The following is a 19977-nucleotide window of genomic DNA, read 5'->3' as shown; positions in this document are numbered from 1 at the left end:
GCCTTTATTATAGCGAAGGAGTCATTTTCAACAACACTTACACTGAAGATATATATAATTGATTATTATATATATTTTTTTTTTCCTTCCTTAAATAACTATTGTCTCTATATCAAAGTACATAGCTTTTGTCTGAAGTGAACTGTGAAGCTCGGTTCATTTACATTTTCAAAAGAATTGGCCTCCAATCAGATACATCAGACCATCCCACAGAAGTTTTGTAATTACCAGACACACACAGCAAGGATTCTCTCCCTGTTTGGACTGAAAAATAGTAAAGTATATATGAGCCCTTTAATAGGGCTCTGCTGACATTGTAAATATGAGTAAAATGTACTCGGTGTTAAATGGTTTATCTATAGACTATAGGAGCTACAATAGACTGCGTTGTAAACTTTGTTATAAAGTAGAGATGGTCACTGACCCCAGTGTTTTGGTTTTGGATTCGGTTTTGGATCTGGATTACCATCATGTTTTGGTTTTGCAAAACCGCCCTTGCGTGTTTTGGTTTTGGTTTTGGTCTTGTTTTGCTATTTTTGTAAAAAATACAATTTCTTTGGTCTAAAATAACCTAATTTAGTGCTCCACCAGTTTCTTAGATAAGTGAGGTAATTCTAAAGATAAAAAAATTATGAAAAAAACAGTTTAATCCCTGGTAGGCCATCCTTAATGCAAACACTTGTCTGCAAATTATACAGTCAAACCTGGTTGTCTACCTCCTCAATATTACACCCTACACTTGTAGCTGAATTTTAAAAAAGTAGCCTGCACAGACTGTGGAGCTAGAAAGTAAAATTAAATGGACCACGGTACTTTGGTGGCTATGTCCCCCCCCCCCTCCCTCCACTTGTAGTTGAATATAAAAAAAAGCAGCCTGCATAGACTGTAGAACTAGAAATTCGAATATACAAAGAAATGGACAAAGCCAGTTTGGTATCTGTCTGCATCAGACCCCCCCTCCCCATCCACTTGTAGTAAAATAGAAAACTATTCAGCCGTTATATAATCTAGAATATAAATAGAAATTGAGAAAGGCAATTTGGTATCTGTCTGCATCATAATCATCAAGATCCTCATTAGCGCCCTCATCACCTCCATAAATCTCATCCTCTTCTATTTCCAAAGGGGCATCCTCAATTTGTGTATCACCGGCTACACTTGGGCTGTCCAGGTACACATCAGCAGAACTGCTGAAAGGGCCCTTCTTTATGGGTACACTAACAGAATGCTCACGATTAGACATACCACTGTTGATTGACTCTCCACAGGGATTGGTGTCATTTGTGAATCAGTGCAAACATTATCCTATAATGCCTTACTGTTATCTTGCAGCTCGGCTTTGACGCGTAACAGTAGTTGGCTCAGTAACTTTTTGGGATCTGCCACGAATAGCCAAAGGTGAAAGCCTCATTCTCCCTTTGCCACTGCGTGTGTAGAATGGCATGTTGGCAAATTTTTTTTTTATCGGCACTTAACTTTTCCTCAGTTACACTTCTTTTTCGCTTCAACACAGTAAAATTTTTTTTTTTATTTTGTTTTTTGGACTGATTTTCACTAACAACAGGACTGATGACAGAACCTGGTTGCTCATTCTGATCATATGTGGACTGCTTTGAATCCATTCTGAGCGCAAAGCACTTGTAGTGGTAAAAAATATTTGTAGAGATTGCTGACAGATATGACTTTTGACAGCCAGAAATATTTATGCACAATTATGGGGGACACCCCAAAAGCACTGGGGAGTGCCAAATATTAAAAAAAAATAATAAACCTCTATCCTCCTCTAGCGATTTTTGTTAGAGCAATTGCAAGAAGAATATTGGATTTTCTGTCCCTGCTCTAATCAGCCTGTGACTACACCCTGCCCTCTGTCAAATGGCGATGGATTCCTGTGGAGGCGTGTATTTATAATGTTGAAGTATCGCGAGAACCGAGCACCGAGATCCGATGACGTTCGGCCTCGATTTGGATTCGGAGCGGGCGGGAGAGTACCGAGCTACTCAGCTCAGTACTCGGATAGGCAAAGTTTGGGTGGGTTCGGTTCTTGGGGAACCGGACCCACCCATCTCTATTATAAAGTCACAGACCATGTGGTGTAGCTTTTAAGAAGGGTTTTGTTTAGGCTAACACTGTAAGCATAGAAAGTGAAGTTGCATGGGATAGTCATAGAATTAGATGTCATTGAAGTAAATGTTAGTTTGCTTAAGAAGTGATGCCGTTTAAGGGTTTGAAAATCGTAATTCCTTAGGAGTTTGATTGTATCAATACAATAGACTTCATACTTGAATAGTATTGTATTTGATGTAGCAATAGTGTGGCTTCTCTGTGAATATCTACTAGATAAAGATTCATACTGTATTGTGTAACACTGTAAATATATATTGAAGTTCTGGTTATTGATTTTAATACTGACTATTTGGTAAGTCATCTGGCTGGTCTGTGCAATCATCCCCTCTCCTCCTATGTGTTTAATTGCTACTAGTTAAACAGATAGGATGAAAAGATTTCTTTGAATGTTGCTTTGAAGTTTGTAGATATCTCTCCCCCTGTAAGACAATAAATACTAGTGGACGTTGTGTGATAACTGCTGAATAGAGAGCTATTTGTGGTGGACTGGCTAATACTGCTTGTAATGAGTTATGGGTATGTCCTGACTTTGCATTGTTAGTAAGTGAGGCCTTGTGAGCCAACATGTGTTTGTAACAAAGCATGGCAAGTCAGCCATTTTGGATGGTGACTACATTGTAAGAAGAAGTTTCATTATGGTCGGAGATACATACACAGTCACATGCACATACACACACATGCATAATTAGCAAGAAATTAATAAGTTATTGTACCTACACACAGAATGCCATCTATTGTATGTACCTTGTGTAAGATTAGGTTATCGAAATTATATTATTACATTATTGTACAAGTAAAGATTCTATTTCATACATATATATCTGCGTTGTGGTTATGAATTTATAATGTCTTGATACAGGAGATATTATATATATATATTTGTGTGATACAGTAAATTAGGTCTGAAGTAGGCGTGTCATACGTGGGAAAGCGTAAATGCATATGTTAAGGTAACGAGCATATCCAGAAATAGAAGAAGACAGCGTGCGCAATTATGGCGCAAATACGGGTCCTTTAACATACACCTACATGGTAATCACGACTGCTGTCATTGCCAACATACAGGAAATACAGACTCCTTCAAAACCTGACGAGCAACAATTGCGATAGATGCACATACCGGCACACAGATGTATGTCAAGTTCAAGGGCGACAGTTGCAGAATATCCAACCCTTCCTAAAAAAACATTCTATAGCCTTAGGCGGAATTCAGAATAGTGCTGCAATAAATGTACTACAGTTATTACGATAAACTTATCCCGGATTTCTACTCGCGGCTCAGGGAGCTGCGAGCAAAAACCCGTAGTTGAAATTACCGTAATAAACGGTAATAGTGCGCAGGCCGCATTATTTTTCACAGTACTGCACCCATTTCAATCTGCCGCTTAGAATAACTGTGTCAGATCTCCCCTGCTTCAGAGATTGAACAACAGAGGTATTTTCAAGCGAGACAACCGCCAAAGTGCTAGAATTGGTAAGCAACATATTTTGTAAAATTGTTTTCTTTAGTGGAAAATCCCTTTAAAAACTATAAATACAATCTCATCGGGAAGTCATTAAAAAAAAAAAAAAAAAAAAAAGATTGTATTTTATTACACTGTTAACAGTAACCAAAAGTATATTATAGGCATACCCCCATCAGATGCGATCTATTGCAGAGAGAAAGGTTAGTGTGCAGAGTTAGCCATAGACAAGGCATTAACAAACACAAACAGCATTCCCTACAAATGCTGATCAGTATGCAGGAATGCTACAGCACAGCAAAAGATTATTATCATTCCTCTCAATATACCGTATAATACGCAGGAATGCTAAAGAACGAAAACCCACTCAACTGCCCAAGATATACAGCACCACCGCGGACGCTTCTTTGACAGCGCCGTGGCTGCAGTATAGGACAGTGCTGCCGAAACAGAGCCGAAACAGCAGCTCTCCTGCGTGCGCCCCTGTAGATAAGTACAATCCTAATTTTTAATGAAGGAAAGCAAAGATGTTAGGAACCCCTCCAGCCAGTACAGCAAAACCCGGAGTCTGCTCTGAAGTCTGGTGTTCACTGTTGCCCCTAGTGGTGGGGACAGTATTGGCTGCAGACAAACAGAGGGTCGTGAGATGTGTACTGGCCAAGGAGAACCCAGGAAGAGAGTGCGATGGCAGACAGCAGCGTGGGGTCCAGGCAAGGGTCAGCCGACAGCAGACAACGTATCCAAGGAACAAACCAAGGTCAGGGGTCACAGGCACAGGTTCTGAGTCCAGAGACAGGCGTAAGATCGGGGTCACAAGCAGAGGTTCAAAATCCAGTTTCAAGCAATAGGTTGGGGTCAGAAGCAGAGGTTCAAGGTCCAGAAACAGGCAAAGGTCATACATAGTAGTTCAATCCAGAAGGCTTACACCAAACAGCACAGGAGCAGGTTAGCAGACAGGGAACTGGAAGCTATAACCGGCAGTGAAGCTCAGACCTCACTGCCTTAAATAGTACTGAGAGCCAATCAGGACAAAGGAGAACAGGGCTGACAATCAGCTTTAGGAGGCTGCTAATTAATTACTAGCTAGAACTGGCATAGGTAATAACATAACCAGGAAGCATGTATAAAAATATAAATGAACCAGTTTAAATCATATGAGAGCTCCCCCTGGAGTTGGAGGATGTCCTTACACCCTCCTTCATCTATGCAAGAAGGATAATCCCAAAGAATAAAAACGGAGCATAGAAATTAGAGCACGCGCCTGGCTGCAAGATCACACCAGGATGCAGCGTATCGCCGCGGCTCTTGACAAAAGAGAGAACTTCTTGTTAAATACTTTAAAGCTGCAGGCCGCACAGTAACAAGGTGTAGTGCTGGGGCTCAAGACCCTCGTCCAGCCCCTGGGGCTGCTATGTGCAGCCGTTTTTTTCCCCCAGGGCTCTGCCCTTGTCGACTGTAGTTTTTGCTTCATCCTCCTGTTTATCCCCCAAGGTATTGAGCAAGATGTGTAAGAGGAGGAGCCCTGGATAAGCGGCTGCATGGACTAACCCCTGCACTAACAATATTTTAATAGGTGGTAGTGACACTAATAAAAAAAAATAAAAAAAAATTAGAATATAAATAGAAATGTAAAAAATGTTAAATAAAAAAAATAAAAGACAAAAAGTAAACCTACATTAATTTCAACCTCTTTTACATAACTAATTTATTTTGACCATCTTACCAAATTAGTATATTTGTAAATTAATACAATACGAATACTTATCAAATATACAAATTTACCATAACTCTCACAGTGCTTCACACCACTCTTAGCAGCCAACAAACTGGGGCACAGATAACTTACTTAATAATAACGCCACATAAAAACCTTCCTACCACTTTAGTATTACTACTTACAAAAATGTTTAACTTTTCAGTATTTATCCTAAACTTCTGCTTGATATAACCTTCCTTATGGCTTAATCATTAGAAGGGGGATATTGGACTGTCTTTAGTACATGTGGCAATTTTATGTGTTTGAATAAGTACTTCCCTAGTCTGTAGTTCACCACTATCAGTGGCGCACCTAGGGGGGGGTGTCTGGGTCTCCAGAAACCCCCCTCCTCCGCTAACTAAGTGCCCACCATAGTGGCACTGTCCTATACTGCAGCCGCGGTGCTGTCAAAGAAGCGTCCGCGGCGGTGCTGTATCGTATACAGCACCGCCGCGGACGCTTCTTTGACAGCACTGCGGCTGCTGTATAGGACAGTGCTGCCGAAACGGAGCTGCTGCGTGTTTGTTTTTTTTGGAGGTTCAGGGGGGAAACCCCCCCCCCTTACAATCCTGCGTGCGCCCCTGACTATATTACCCAACTACACCCAACTGTAATCCATGGGCTAAAAAAACCCCTGTATGGCAACACTGAACTGCTCCTCGTGGAGCTGCACTGCAGGTGGCCTTGTCTGCAAGTAACCAATTCAAAGTATCTTCAGTCTGACTGGTTAGACTGTAAGAGATGTGACTGGTTAGCTGCATCTAGACCAGGCCTGTCCAACCTGCGGCCCTCCAGGTGTTGTGAAACTACAAGCCCCAGCATGCTTTGCCAGTAGACAACCTGTTGATAGCTGGAAGGGCATGCTGGGACTTGTAGTTTCACAACATCTGGAGGGCCGCAGGTTGGACAGGCCTGATCTAGACCCTATGCAAGGCCTCAATGAACTTCTGCAAGAGATAATGAACTTCTGCAAGAGATATTGTTCTATCTCCACCTCTAATCATGTCACAATACTGACATGTCTAAACCTGCCCTTACTGTACTCTGCCTTCACTTGCCAGCCCCAGTTCTGCCCTCCTGGAGATCCTAGAAGACTGGTCATGTGACGGGGGTAGAAGGGGACGTGGTGACGTCTTTGCGTCACCATAGCACCACCCCCACTATAAAATGCCAAAATTCACGACATTGACTAGGGGGGGAGGGGGCTTACATACGTGATTAAGCCCTGCCCCCCAATATTGAATACTATGAATTTTGCCATTTTTAGGATCCGGGTAGTTTGCCTACTCTTCCGGGAGGACTCCCCGAAATTCGGGAGAGTAGGCAAGTATGCTCTAAGTGTAAGGAGCTGTAAGTGAAAGATATGGCCGAATCTGCGTACAAATGTATGCATATGCAGTGCCGAAATGAACAATTACGCAAAATGAAAAGGACCATGAGCCCCAAAGAGTGCACTTTACATACGATGCCGCTAAAGTGCATTTTTAAATTAAGTGACTATAATCCACTGTGTCCACTTGCATTTAGCAAACCTTAAATTGACCAAGTACATTTCTGAAGCTCTATTTTGGAATATCTGTGGATAAAAATATAATGCGCAATTCATTGATCAGAACTAGACAAGTCAAAACGCAAAACGTTATAAAACAGTGATGGGATAAGAGTTACGGTGTCCCAGGTACTCCGGAGACAGTCTGCAGTTAGCATTCATAGAAATGTATTACTAATATGAAGGACAATACCACGTCTTCTGTTCTTGCATGAAGTAATGTAAATGTGACACTTTAATTCTTAAATATGCAGAAAGTCCCTGGCTGGCACAGATTACTCCTGTAATGAAGTCCCACCGGCATTGCTTTTTAAGCGATTAGAAATTCTAATTCTTTGTTCCTGTATTTACTGACTGGTAAGAGGTTATCCGACTGTTACAAGGAAAGGTTTAACAGGCTTACAAAGAGTATATTTTACCAAACGCAAAGCCTGTGTTCTCGCTTAAGAAAAACAAAAGAAAAACATGTTTCTATACATTCAATGACATTCCCCCACATTGGGGTAGCGGTGTACGCAATTCACCATCATTAAGCTGTTGGTGGGGTCCTTCCTGTGGAATCTGGTACAGATATATACTGTAGCATCTTAAAGCATCAGCGCATGGTTAATTTCAACATCAGCTGCATCGGTATAGCAATAACAGACAATTTTATTAGGTGTCACAACTTCCCAATAACCCTTCAAACAGTCCTCCCCAGTTTCAAAATTCAAATAAAATATTCAGTTTTGGGGGAATGAGGTATTTCCGTTATTGTACTAGCTGTTGAAAAGGTATCTTGTAAAATTAAAACTGTGGGGCATATTCAATTGTTGAATATGCCCGCGGCGTTAAAAGTATTACCGTTATTACTAAGCTAGATTTCAGCTCCCAGCTCCGAGCCGCGAGCTGAAATCCAGCGAGAAATGTACCGTAATAACGGTATTTACGCGCACTATTACCATCATTACGGTAATAGTGCGCAGGGCGCGTTACTATTGGCAGTAACGCCAACAATTGAATATGCCCCTATATGTGTATTTCATATGAATAAAACTAATAATACTGTTGCATGCAAAGGCACACATGACAAAAATTATTTACTGAATGTTTGGGGCCTATTTAAGAAGCTCTTATTCCCCCGAAAACAGGTAGTTTTGGGGGACAACTGCAATATTAAGGATTCCAGCTATTTATAACTAATTGCAGTGATATCTGTTGTGGTCCAACTGTTGTCGTATACTAAAGCGTAAGCCATTGAAGCCTATGGGGAGAGCATTGCGGTAGAGGATCGTTGGGACAGCCATTTATCGTGACTGTGACCCTTTATGAAAAGTTCTGCCGGAATAACAATCTGTCATTCCTTAGTGATGAGGAAAGTAAATGACCGTGTTAAAAATGTGTCTTAAAGATGCCCCTCTAGGTGAAAAGAAATCAATACGACCTCTGCAGGGCACAAATGTAAAATGGTATTACTGCTGCAAAAGGGGGTTTGAGTAGGAGGACCAATCAGAAGCTGCAGTCCATGTGTCCATGTGATTGCAGAGATGCACCTTCTGCTTTGGCCCGACAGCCACAATACCAGATTGCACCCCTTTGCCGCTGAGGCTTTTCTCACCAATGTACTAAGCCTATTTTGGCGGGTCACATTCAAACATCAATATCAGTAATTTCTTTATGCAGTACCACACAATTTATACCTTGTTTCTTTTAAGAAGACTTTATATATTCAGAAAAATGACATTACTTTACTTATAACACAGCAAAGAAATTGTATTTATTTTTTTAATTCAAATTGCAAGAGAGTGAACTAAAAGCGAATGTCATTTTCTCTCTAAACAGCACCAATAAATATTTTATTGTTCTTGCTTTGGCATCAGTCCACCTTTCTAAAACAGCAAAACCAAGATTCTAAACATAGATCTTCATAACAGAATCTGCACTTAATAATGGTGATGCATTTTTTTTTTGCTTTGCAAATTCCCACAATGTGTAGGAATAATAATGGTAGGCATACCAGTCTAAGACTTGACAACCTACATCCTCAAATTGAGGTACCCCTGAATTTATTTAACACATGATCACCAGACAATCATTTCTAAGAGGCGACAATCCCTCCCACCATCCCTTGGTGCCAGGATGGAGAAGATCTGGGCACTTTTAATGCCCTCCTCCGTCCCCAGGCTGATGATTGTGCATCTATGACTTAGAGATTTAGTGAAACATGCAATTTTACCAAAGTTATATACGGTTTTTTTTCATGCAATTAATTGTGACTTTGTATGTCTACAAACAAAATATATATTTTTTTTTTTTACAGGTCTATGCTTCTCCAAACTTGCTCTATGGTGAATGGCAAAATACAGAGCAAACATAAGCAGAATCTAAGTCATTACCCTCAGAGGCATATTTATTAATTAATGGTGTTTTGCCCCATTAATTGTCACCGGTCACTGCAACGATGACAGATGATTTTTCGGGCACATTTAACAAAAAAAAAGTCATCCCAGGACATCGCTTCCGGTAGAAAGCTGTCAAGACTACTTACCTTAAGGCTCCGGTTACTATCGCAATCATGGTAAATAGAGGTCGTAGAAACCTATAGGGGCAGCTTTTGCCGACAAAGACAGTGAGACTGCAGCAGATATCTGCCACAATCCTATGTTAATAGATAATATTGTTACCTAATAATGCGGTTATCCACCGAACATTTGTGAGGGATTTTCAGCTCTTAGGAGGTTCTTAAATAGGCCCCGAAAGCGTATAACTCACAATGTGTTGCAACAAACAGATTGTATACTTTAATTTTTATACATTGCGATATGTAACAAACTCAGAAAATGGTAGCGTTAAAAAGTGATTTGAATAACACTGCCAAGAGTGTGGTCTACAATACCTACTATACATCATTGTGCACAGCATAAAGAGATACAATTACGGCCTAAAATACATTCAGCTGTTTGTTGGGTAAATGGAAGTTAATTAGAAATAAAAGGAAGAGAGGGTTACAAAACAGAATAAAAATCTGTACAAATATATCTGACACTTAACATCTTTCATCATTTAATTAGTCTTGGCGCTAATGGTAAAAAGCAATTATGGCTTATACGTAGGGGTACAATTCTCACTATGTGTATTTATAAGCATTGCTGCAAAGCTATTCAGATTTTATATAATTTTTTTTAAACCTGGTTAAGGATTTTATTTTATTCCTTTACTTATAAATGTAACATACTAAAAGTTCTTTCACACTGTTTCTCCAAGCTTGTACTTATGTTTTTGGAATGGTTATAATGCCATATATACATTTCTTACTCCATATAGCTCTGTGTGGATGTTGATGATATTTAAAGTGTGATATATAAATATTATTAAACAGTCATTGCCTTTCTTATTTTATTTTAAGAAGGAGTTGTCCATTCTATTTTGTCAGACACGTATGAACATTACTGCACTATTTCATGTACCGAAGCGGACCATGACCACAAGTAGTTTGGCTTGGAATTCATTTACATTTAATATTGTGGCTAGGACTATAACAAATACATACTGCAATTTTTGCACCATAAGATAGCTCACAGCTTGTAGGATGCTGCCACACTGTTGCATAGCTTCATCTCTTCCTTTAAACTATTCTGTCAATGCACGCAGCGGTATTAACTGGGATGCCATGCAGTGCACCTAGACAGAGGTATTCAGTGGCAGCATTCTAGGATCTTATTCAGACCATAAAATACAAGACACTTTTGCGCCCACTTTTTGGTGCAAAAAAGTACTTTGGTCTAGAAGATATAGCAATTGGATGCCAATGGAAACGCACAGTAGCCCACAATTGAACAAAACTCTAAGGAGTAAATTTATCAAGCTGCGGGTTTGAAAAAGTGGAGATGTTGCCTATAGCAACCAATCATATACTAGTTATTTAATACATTCTACAAAAGGACAGATAGAATCTGATTGGTTGCTATATGCAACAGCTCCACTTTTTCAAACCCGCAGCTTGATAAGTTTATCCTTAAGTCTTATGGGATGTATTGCACACTATAGGTATGCACACGACACTGTCACTTCTTTTGTTTTATGGCCAATGAACATGGTCATAATACTCACCATCAATAAATATTAAACAACCTTAACAGTTCCCTACAATCGAGCATTTGAAAACATCACATGCATTAGCAAATTACATATGAAAATTGACAGGTAAAATATAGTAACACCAAGTAATAGATCTGCAAAAAAAATAAGACAAAAGTTAATTCACTATTTTCAACACTAAACCTGCATTTTTTTTAAAATGCTCCAAAAAAAAAAAAAAAAAAAAAAAAAAAAGGAAGGGGGAATCAGCTGCAGAACCTCTTAGTAAACGTTCCTTATGACTCATTTACAAGGCTGTGGATTTCTCCGGTTTTCCAAGCGCAGGGAATATGGAACCAATATCCAGCTGCAAATAGAAATTGGGCATAACAGCACGGCAATTAAGTATCTTCTGGTAGATACAAAATATACAGAAAAAAGGTTATTTATTATTTGACTACATTGTTAAACTACACAAAGTACAGAAGAACTGGACACAGAACTTGAGAATTGGTACTGTGCAGGAGTTAGTACACAAATATGATGTATACTTTCTGGGATTATTCTCTGAAACATAGGCTTTCTTGACAATGTCAACAACTGTATCAACTTTATAGATTGTAATAGCAAAGACATGACCTTGGCTACAGACATTGCTATAGCTGAAGAAAGACTGTAGTAAAATGGACTGTACGTATGACTCATTAATAGCTATTTATAAAGTGTCATGAAACTGCATTATAATAATTCTAGGTTTTGCAGCCAGGACATTTAACAGTTCTGACAAGCAGGCTTTGGAGCACATGCAATGTTAATTTTCTAAAGATGACATAATTAGTGGACTATTTTTACAGCTTCACTCATGAAAGTAGAACATTGTCTGTAATTACTGGAGTTCAACGCCTCCAATATAGAGTTCATCAGAATAGCTTAAAAAAAATTTTAAAATAATTTTAAGAATCTAAGCAACAAATCCTAGAGAAAACCCTGGGATTTCACGGTCATCGCCAATTACTGTGGATTAAGCTTTATGTTGTACATTTAATAAGAAATAACTAAATGATTGATAAAGATCATGTGAAAGGTCAAGTTTAAAGAAAACGCTTAAGTACAGCAGCTCAGTACTCTGTAATAGATGCATATCTCATGCATGTAGTTGTGACTTTAAGCGTGACCCTACTGAGCAATACACTTATGACCTATTTCCATAGGGAATATAGCCCAACATTAAGATTAACTCTCCCAGCAAATTGGCTATCAGAAAACACAAGGACAGGAATGTATGTCTGTCACAGACATGAGCCAACTGAGAAAGTCAAATAATATAATGGATTTTTATTTCAGACAGATTTGCTGCATAAGCTACTGGAATCTATACTGTAGTAATAACAGGGTTGAATTGTCAATTTTTACAGGAAATTTAAAGAATTTAAATCAACACCTCTGTCCTACATCTCATGTCTGAACCTCCTTTGTCTATCTTAGGGTTTAATTTATATTTGTGTGATTTTTATGTTTCATTTGTACTTATGTATTTTCTACTTATAATTGTACTTATATGATTCAAACTTGTAATTTGTACTTAAATGATTTGTTATTATGTTCAATTTGAATTTGTGTAATTTATACGCCAACTTCCCAGCGCTGAGGAACTTGTGGTGCCTGACAAATAAGCAACGATAATGATAATTGTGCTAACCTGAATCACGGTTACAATGCATTTTATATGTAGGTTACCAGAGTTGGTATGAAGCACTGAGGATAGTTGTGTTTTATTTTTTAAAGTTAGTACATTGTTCATGGTTGTCAAAAATCAAATCACAATTACAGAACTATTTCAAAGCTCCCAATTCAAATGTAGCAAATCATATGTAAAGAAATATGACAAACTCATTCATTTGTGCTGATCTTCACCTGAAAAAGGAAAATTCATCAACAAATAAGACAGGAGTATGTTTGTTTCCATATTTGCATGGTGTCGTGTCCAGTGACAAGACTGTTGGCTATCTACTGGTGATATTTTAGGTTCGGCTGAGACAGATTTCACGAAGATATTCAACAATAACATTGATGTAATGCTAGGTACAAAATTGTGTTCAAGATTTAAAGAAGATCCTCAGGGATGTGGAAAGCCACGGGTGCCCAAAGCATCTTCCCCACCAGCACTTTGCTTCTTACCTTAGCAGACGAAGTTGGAGTACAGAGTCTAGTGTTCCTTAGACTAAGAGCATGGCGCTAGACTGTGACATCATACCATGTCAGCAGCTGGTTCGGGACATGAAAAGCACTGAATGAGTGAGATTAGACTCACCCTAACCATTGGCACCCTATGCAACTGCCTAGGTTAGTCTAAAGATAGCACAGGCTTTATCAAGGAACTCAAAACAAACATATTGTCTGTTTCTTTAAAATGCAAGTCCTTCGGGAATACGCACAACCGTATTCATCTACAAGCGGATCTGAACAAACGTCTGTTGTTGAATACAGGTCTAGATACACTCTGCTTGGAGAGACACAATACACTGCAGGATACATACAATATAGCTGTGGAATATAAAGTCCCAACAGAACGCACAGAAAAAAAATATTCAATTATTCTCAACTGTTAATATTGTAATAAAAAAAAAAATATTTATATTTCCCAATGAAATACATTTATCATGATGTTACTAATGGTTACATAAAATGCATTTTTACTGTTTCTCTTGACTGCAAACATCTTGTAGCATGCACACGACAGTCATAACTACTCTGCACGAGGTAGGGTACGCAATTGCGATTGAGGGGCTTAACCTGCAGACATGAAAATGTTCGCAGGCTAAATGCCGACATTTACAATATGTAGACAGGTTTACAATGTCATCATTGTGACTGGCGAGATTGACAATGTCACCAGTCACAATGTCAACATTAAAAGAACAATGCCGCTGGGTCTGGGGTATACCCTATGTGCCAGCATTCTCTCAATCACAATTTTGACTGTGGCAGTTACATATGACCTGCAGCTGGTGCAACTGATATGATTGAAAAACACATACCTTAGAGATGCCCAAAGTTTGAATCGAACGCAGCTGGGTGCACTTGAGCTTGGCACGCTCTAACTGCACATTGACTACATGCATGTGCTCAGTTCCCTCCCCTTTCCGCCACTGAAATTGCAGCCTGCCGTAAATGTCCTCTGCATCCAGATGCGTTTTCTGGCGTATAGTCCGATTCTGGGCATACAGAGCAATTTAACGAAAAATATGGCATGTGTCAGCATTTATGTTCCTTTATGAATCAGTCATCCATTGTCTAAACTGGATGTATTTTAGATGGATACAAGATAGATAAAAATGAGACCGACCAATAAATAGATACACAGACACACAAGACAGAGAAGCCATATTCTTTACACGGGAACTAGAATTATTCTCTTCAGCATAAAATGGCAGCTTGTTGGTCTGATTCCTACTGTGCAATTCACATAACTAATGTATCAAAGAGCCCTTCTACTTCACGATTTTACTTAGTTAATTGGAATCCTGTCATCACACACACAAGCTGAACTGAAAAACTAACTTAATTATTTATCTTTTTTCAGTCCAGGTCGCTTGCACACGTTTATAGTGAGTATCACTAAACAAGGTATGCCCATCATGTAGTTTTGAAAATCTAACATTAATAGTACAGTCTTAATAAAGGACTAGTTGCAAAGTATAGTTAACACATGTATATTGGTTTTTAGAAAAACGGCAGGCTCCTCTTTCTCTTAGACTTCCTACAATAACGCCCCTTCTAGTAGCCCCGATATCTATTCTGGGGTTCATTTTCACATATTTGTGTTTAGCTGCATTCCCGCCAATTCACTGATCTCTATTGGAAATGTTCTGTCTATACACAATAGCTCTGACAGGACCTGAACGCCAAGAAAAAGTCTTTATAAAAGTCCACAATAATTAACTAAAATTCAAATATTTTGTTGCATTATTTCCTTATTAAAAAAATATTCCAAACTAAATAGCATAATATTTTAATACTTATTATCGAATATTTAATAAACATCATCATCTATTTATTTAAAAAGCACCACTAATTCCGCAGCGCTGTACAGAGAAATCACTCACATCAGTCCCTGCCCCATTGGAACTTACAGTCTAAATCCCCTAACAAAACACACGCACAAACCGAGAGAGACTATGGGCAATTTATTAGCAGTTAATTAACCTACCAGTATGTTTTTGGAATGTGGGAGGAAACCAGAGCACCTGGAGGAAACCCACGCAAACACGGGGAGAACGTACAAACGTTACCAAGATAATTCTTGTGGTGAGACAAGTGAGAGTGTGTTTAAAATTTGACAGTTGACAATAGTTCAATATTCTGTTATGGGGTTATATCAAATCGTTCTTGTCACTATTCTATTCAAAAATGTAATAATTACTTCTGCTCAAATACCTATCTCTAAAGTAGTGATTAAATGTTGCTTTTATTGATGACAATACAAAAGCAATTTAGTCTTGTCTTTAATCACTGTATTTATTTGATGTTCTTTATGAATATACTGATTTTAGGGATCATATATAGCAATATAAATCATTAAATTTCATTAAATATCAAAGACTGTTCACTTATTGGTATGTGTCCATTTTTTAAATGCAGCCATATTTATAATACTATTCACGTTCAACTGTGTGTCATTAATTTGTCTGTGAACTAGTTCAAAAGGTATATCTAATGTTGTAGCTCAGTGGTTCATATTAGATACACATTTGTTTCCTGAGCTTGAAAGCAGCTGGTAGTATTTATTTATTTTTTTAACTTCTTTATTTTGGTTATTTTGGTCAAACATATAGCAATAAAGTGTAAGCGTACAATTGAACAGTTAATAACAAACAGTAAATATGAGGTAAGAATAACAAAATAGAACCAGAAAAGACAAAAAAAAAAAAAATCCCATCAGATAACCAGACTGCAAAAACATATGACCATATTTTTAGGCTTAAGGGAATTTTAGGAGTGGAATCGGTAGAGATTTAGTGAGAAAAGGGGAGGGGTGACGGTACAGGACTAGTAAGAAGCAGAGTGTTCTAGTCACTTGCAGTATTGTGATTTGTAAGGTATCACTGAGTGCTGAGTAAATAGTAAAAGTGTCAGTACAAAGTGGAAAATCTTAATACTGGGATTCTTCACATCGTGCATGGGTCAAAGGGGGAAAATCAGGGGTCTAAAGACGATAAAGTGCTGGATGTATTTTTGGTGCAGCCAGCACTTGAAAAAAATATTTCTGTATTAACAGATCATGCCTTTCCCATAGAGATCAATTATCTTTATTATAATCAGCTATTTATATAGCCTTACTAATTCCGCAGCGTTGTACAGAGAACTCACTCACATCAGTCCCTGCCCCATTGGAGCTTACATTCTAAATTCCCTAACACACACAGAGACAGACTAGGGTCAATTTAATAGCAGCCAGTTAATCTACTAGTATGTTTTTGGATTGGGGGAGGAAACCCACGCAAACACGGGGAGAACATACAAACTGTGCTAACCAGTAAGCCACCGTGCTGCCCAAGTGATCTATTCAAATGTGATGTCACAGCTGAAGCTGACATATGGCTAAGGGTACTGGGGACCCAAAAGAAATATGGACCCCGCCAGCATAGAAGATGGAATACCAGATAAAGGATTTTCCATAATTCAGATAAGGGAGCAGCAAAGTAAAGACATAAGTCTGAGAACCAATACTTTAACAAATATAATTGGCAATTTTAGTAAGAACAGTCCATAAACCCGAACTTTTGTTAGTGGTTACTCTACTCCCACTTATACCACCCACACTAAGCACCATCATCCAATCTCCATTCAATCTTCTAGTTTCAGCTCCGTCCACTTTCAGTTACAATGTAAGCTCTCTCATGAGCAGAGCTCTCCATATCCTTTATTTTCATGTGTGCATTTAGGAACCTTACAAATCAATAATAATAAATAATTATAGGCACAATTGTGCCATAGCAACCAATGAGGTAATGCTTTGTTTAGCAAGTTACAGTTGGAAGCAAACGTGTGATTAGCTGCTGTGGATTACTGCACATTTGCCCTGGTTACAAAACAATGCCCCCATGTGTCTTGACATAGGAGAAAGCTTAAGTACAATTCTATTTTAAAATGCCCACATAGTTTGGGATACAGCTTTTTGCCACAACCACTGAATAACCAGGTCAGAAAGCAATAATCCAATTGTTCAGGTGTCAAGATAAACAATAGATGGCAATGCTCTGCAATTCCCGGTCAAACAATGACAGCATAACGCAGCAGAATGGGGGTGGGGTGGAAACCTCAGTGGTGTCAATGGCTCTTAGCAAATTGATCTATTGCATATTGGTTCAGCTTATGGATGCTTTCACTGCGTAGGGGACAGGACCACGTTAAAGGGCGTCTGTAGGCAATATATGACTTCTAAAGCTAGCACCCCTACTCCCCCCTTTTGAATGCAAACCACACTGTTTTAGGTTGTCAATGAGAAGCTGCTTGGACAAAAACATACTTACCCTTAAATTTTCATCACCAGCATTTTTTTTATTTTCAATATAAACTGGATTAATACATTAACATAATCATGTAATTTTGCCAAAATAATTATGAAGATAAATAGTATTAAGAACAAGTAAATATATAAAAATTGATTAAGGCAAAAGTAGACCTTTTCATTTCTCTGCTAATGATCATAATGACAACATGTTACATTAAAAAAAATGCATTAATATATATATTATATAGTCAAACAGTCATATGGTTACTAAAATGTTTACCGGGCATTTTTCTGTAGTAAGACATGTGAGGTGGAGGTAGGCACTACAAGCAATTCTTAACAGTGACATCATACTATGGCAGAACAAATACAAAGTCATAATTGCATTTTGTATAAGGCATAGTACAGTAGAAAGACATCACTATTAGAAGCTGGTTTTGATACAACACAAACAACCTATTTTCATTCTTGCACTGACGTCATCTCTATAGACCACTCTGTAGCTAAAAGACATATTATATGTACCTCATTCTATAGCCTCCTGTAGTTAATAAAATAAAACCAAACCATAAAGAACCCACAGTTATACAGAAAAATAATAATTGTACAGTATAGTGTAATGATAACCATGGGACCCCCTCCCAATTAAAACATACTCATGATAGAGCATGAGTGAATGACAAGCAGCTCTCTTTTCATATTAAGTGCAGGGACACGGCCAGGATGGGCTGTGTAAAATAATGTCTATATACGGTCTTGATAATAAAGGATGTCATGCATGAGTTTAACACTAGGTTTCCAATCCACACACCAGCAGTGTCTGACAGCAAGAGTACTAGAAGCCGGGACAGACCTCCACATCTCTTCATCCCTGTCCTCACATACTCTCATCTGGAACACTGACCCCACATTTCAACCTCTCACAATGGCTTGATACCATTATGAACACAGGATATGATTTATACAATTGATCATGAGTAGGTAATGTATGTATAAACATAGTGTGACTGTAAGCAGCACTGCAGGGGTGGGCTACTAATACACCAGTTTATTCAATGATAAAAGGTAATTCAGCAGTGTATCTGCCATTCCCATACATAATATGCACCCTCCATTCTGCAGCTGCCCCATGCAGGACCGTGCATTGGTAGACATGAATTGGTGGTGGAGCATGCAAAAGGGAGAATGGCTACCAGCTCGCAGCCTGTTCAATGGATGATCAGCTGGTGTGCACCTGTGAGCTAATGTGCAGATCCTGCTGTAAGGTCACCGTGTAACAGTCTTACCGCTCAGGGGATGCCTCGGCAATCGGTCCCGGCACATGCTTTGCAGGTCTGCCCGGACTGGTGATGAGAGTCAGACTTCTGTGCTCTTAATCCAATTGCAAGGGCTCGGAACTAGGCAGCGCCGCCACTGCTGCTCTGTGTTTACTTTGCCTATTGCATCGCCCTCCCCGCTGCGGTCTCTGCGTCTCCCAGCCTGGCTGCCAGAGTACGTCATGCTATGTGTAGCCTCACCTTGCTATTCACCAACGCGTCTTACGCACAGTCCGCTGCCGTCTGCAGGCTGGAAGCTGCAACGCTCTGCCTTGTAATGACCCAATGGAGAGCGCAGGATGATATTGTGATTCTAACATTCTGGATACTCGACCATGAAAAGCATCTATTCTGACGTCATGCCAAATGATTCTTACTCCAGAGAAATCCTCAATCCTACTGAGCAGAATATATTATACACACTTCACATTCGTGTGTGGGAATCTCTGGCGCAAAACGTCACGTTCCACCGATCACTGCATGTGTAAAGTCATGCTGTAATCCAAACATTTGTACACAAACGTGGACATAATGTTTAACTCTTGTTGGTTCAAAGTATCAGAGCAAATAAAATATAACCATCAACATATTCAAGAGGCGCAAAAGACTAAACTTGTCACAGATTGCAGAACTGTGCTTACACTTGGCTATCTAGAAACCCTGGCACGGAAGTTGTGTTTGTTTTTATGGATGGGAAATATGCAGGTGAACAACTACAAAGTGTGTAATAGATGCTTTCAGTAAGATCTTGCCATTATACACTGTGATTGGTGTAATTTTAATTGGCAAAAATGTGATGCTAGCCAGTCCTTTAGTTCATTCCCCCTCCTTTTTATTTGCCCTTATGTTTCACAAGCTGAGTTCTATCCCCTAACATCTGTAAAGATAACTTGTGAAGATGTTGACAGTGCTGAATCCATTTTGTTATGTCATGCTCCAATATTGTGCATATGCAACAGTTTATATAGGGATTGGCAGGGGCTGGATATATTTGCATCTTGTGATGGAAGGAACTAGGTCAGAGTTATTCAAACCAGTACTCAAGGACTACCAACAGTTCATGTTTTCAGGATTTCTTTAATCATGCACAGGTGAGTTAATCTATTTGGACGGAGCAGTAATTATTCCACCTGATTATAGACAGAAATCCAGAAAACATAACCTGTTGGTAGCCCTTGAGGAGTGAGTTTGGACAC

At 38.9% G+C, this 19977-nt stretch overlaps 1 protein-coding gene across 1 annotated transcript in view; it reads right to left on the bottom strand.

The window, feature by feature from the left end:
• The window catches only part of DTNA (dystrobrevin alpha), a 199093-nt gene extending 180143 nt beyond the window's left edge, over positions 1 to 18950 (bottom strand). Inside the window, exon 1 of the mRNA XM_075213482.1 lies at positions 18752 to 18950. The gene's annotated coding sequence lies outside the window, so the exon portion shown is untranslated. The remainder of the gene's footprint in view (positions 1 to 18751) is intronic.
• Between the last annotated feature and the right edge of the window lie 1027 nt (positions 18951 to 19977).

Source organism: Mixophyes fleayi, chromosome 5, assembly GCF_038048845.1.
Source record: "Mixophyes fleayi isolate aMixFle1 chromosome 5, aMixFle1.hap1, whole genome shotgun sequence".
NCBI lineage: Eukaryota > Metazoa > Chordata > Amphibia > Anura > Limnodynastidae > Mixophyes > Mixophyes fleayi.
This window is presented reverse-complemented; position numbering and strand designations above follow the sequence as displayed.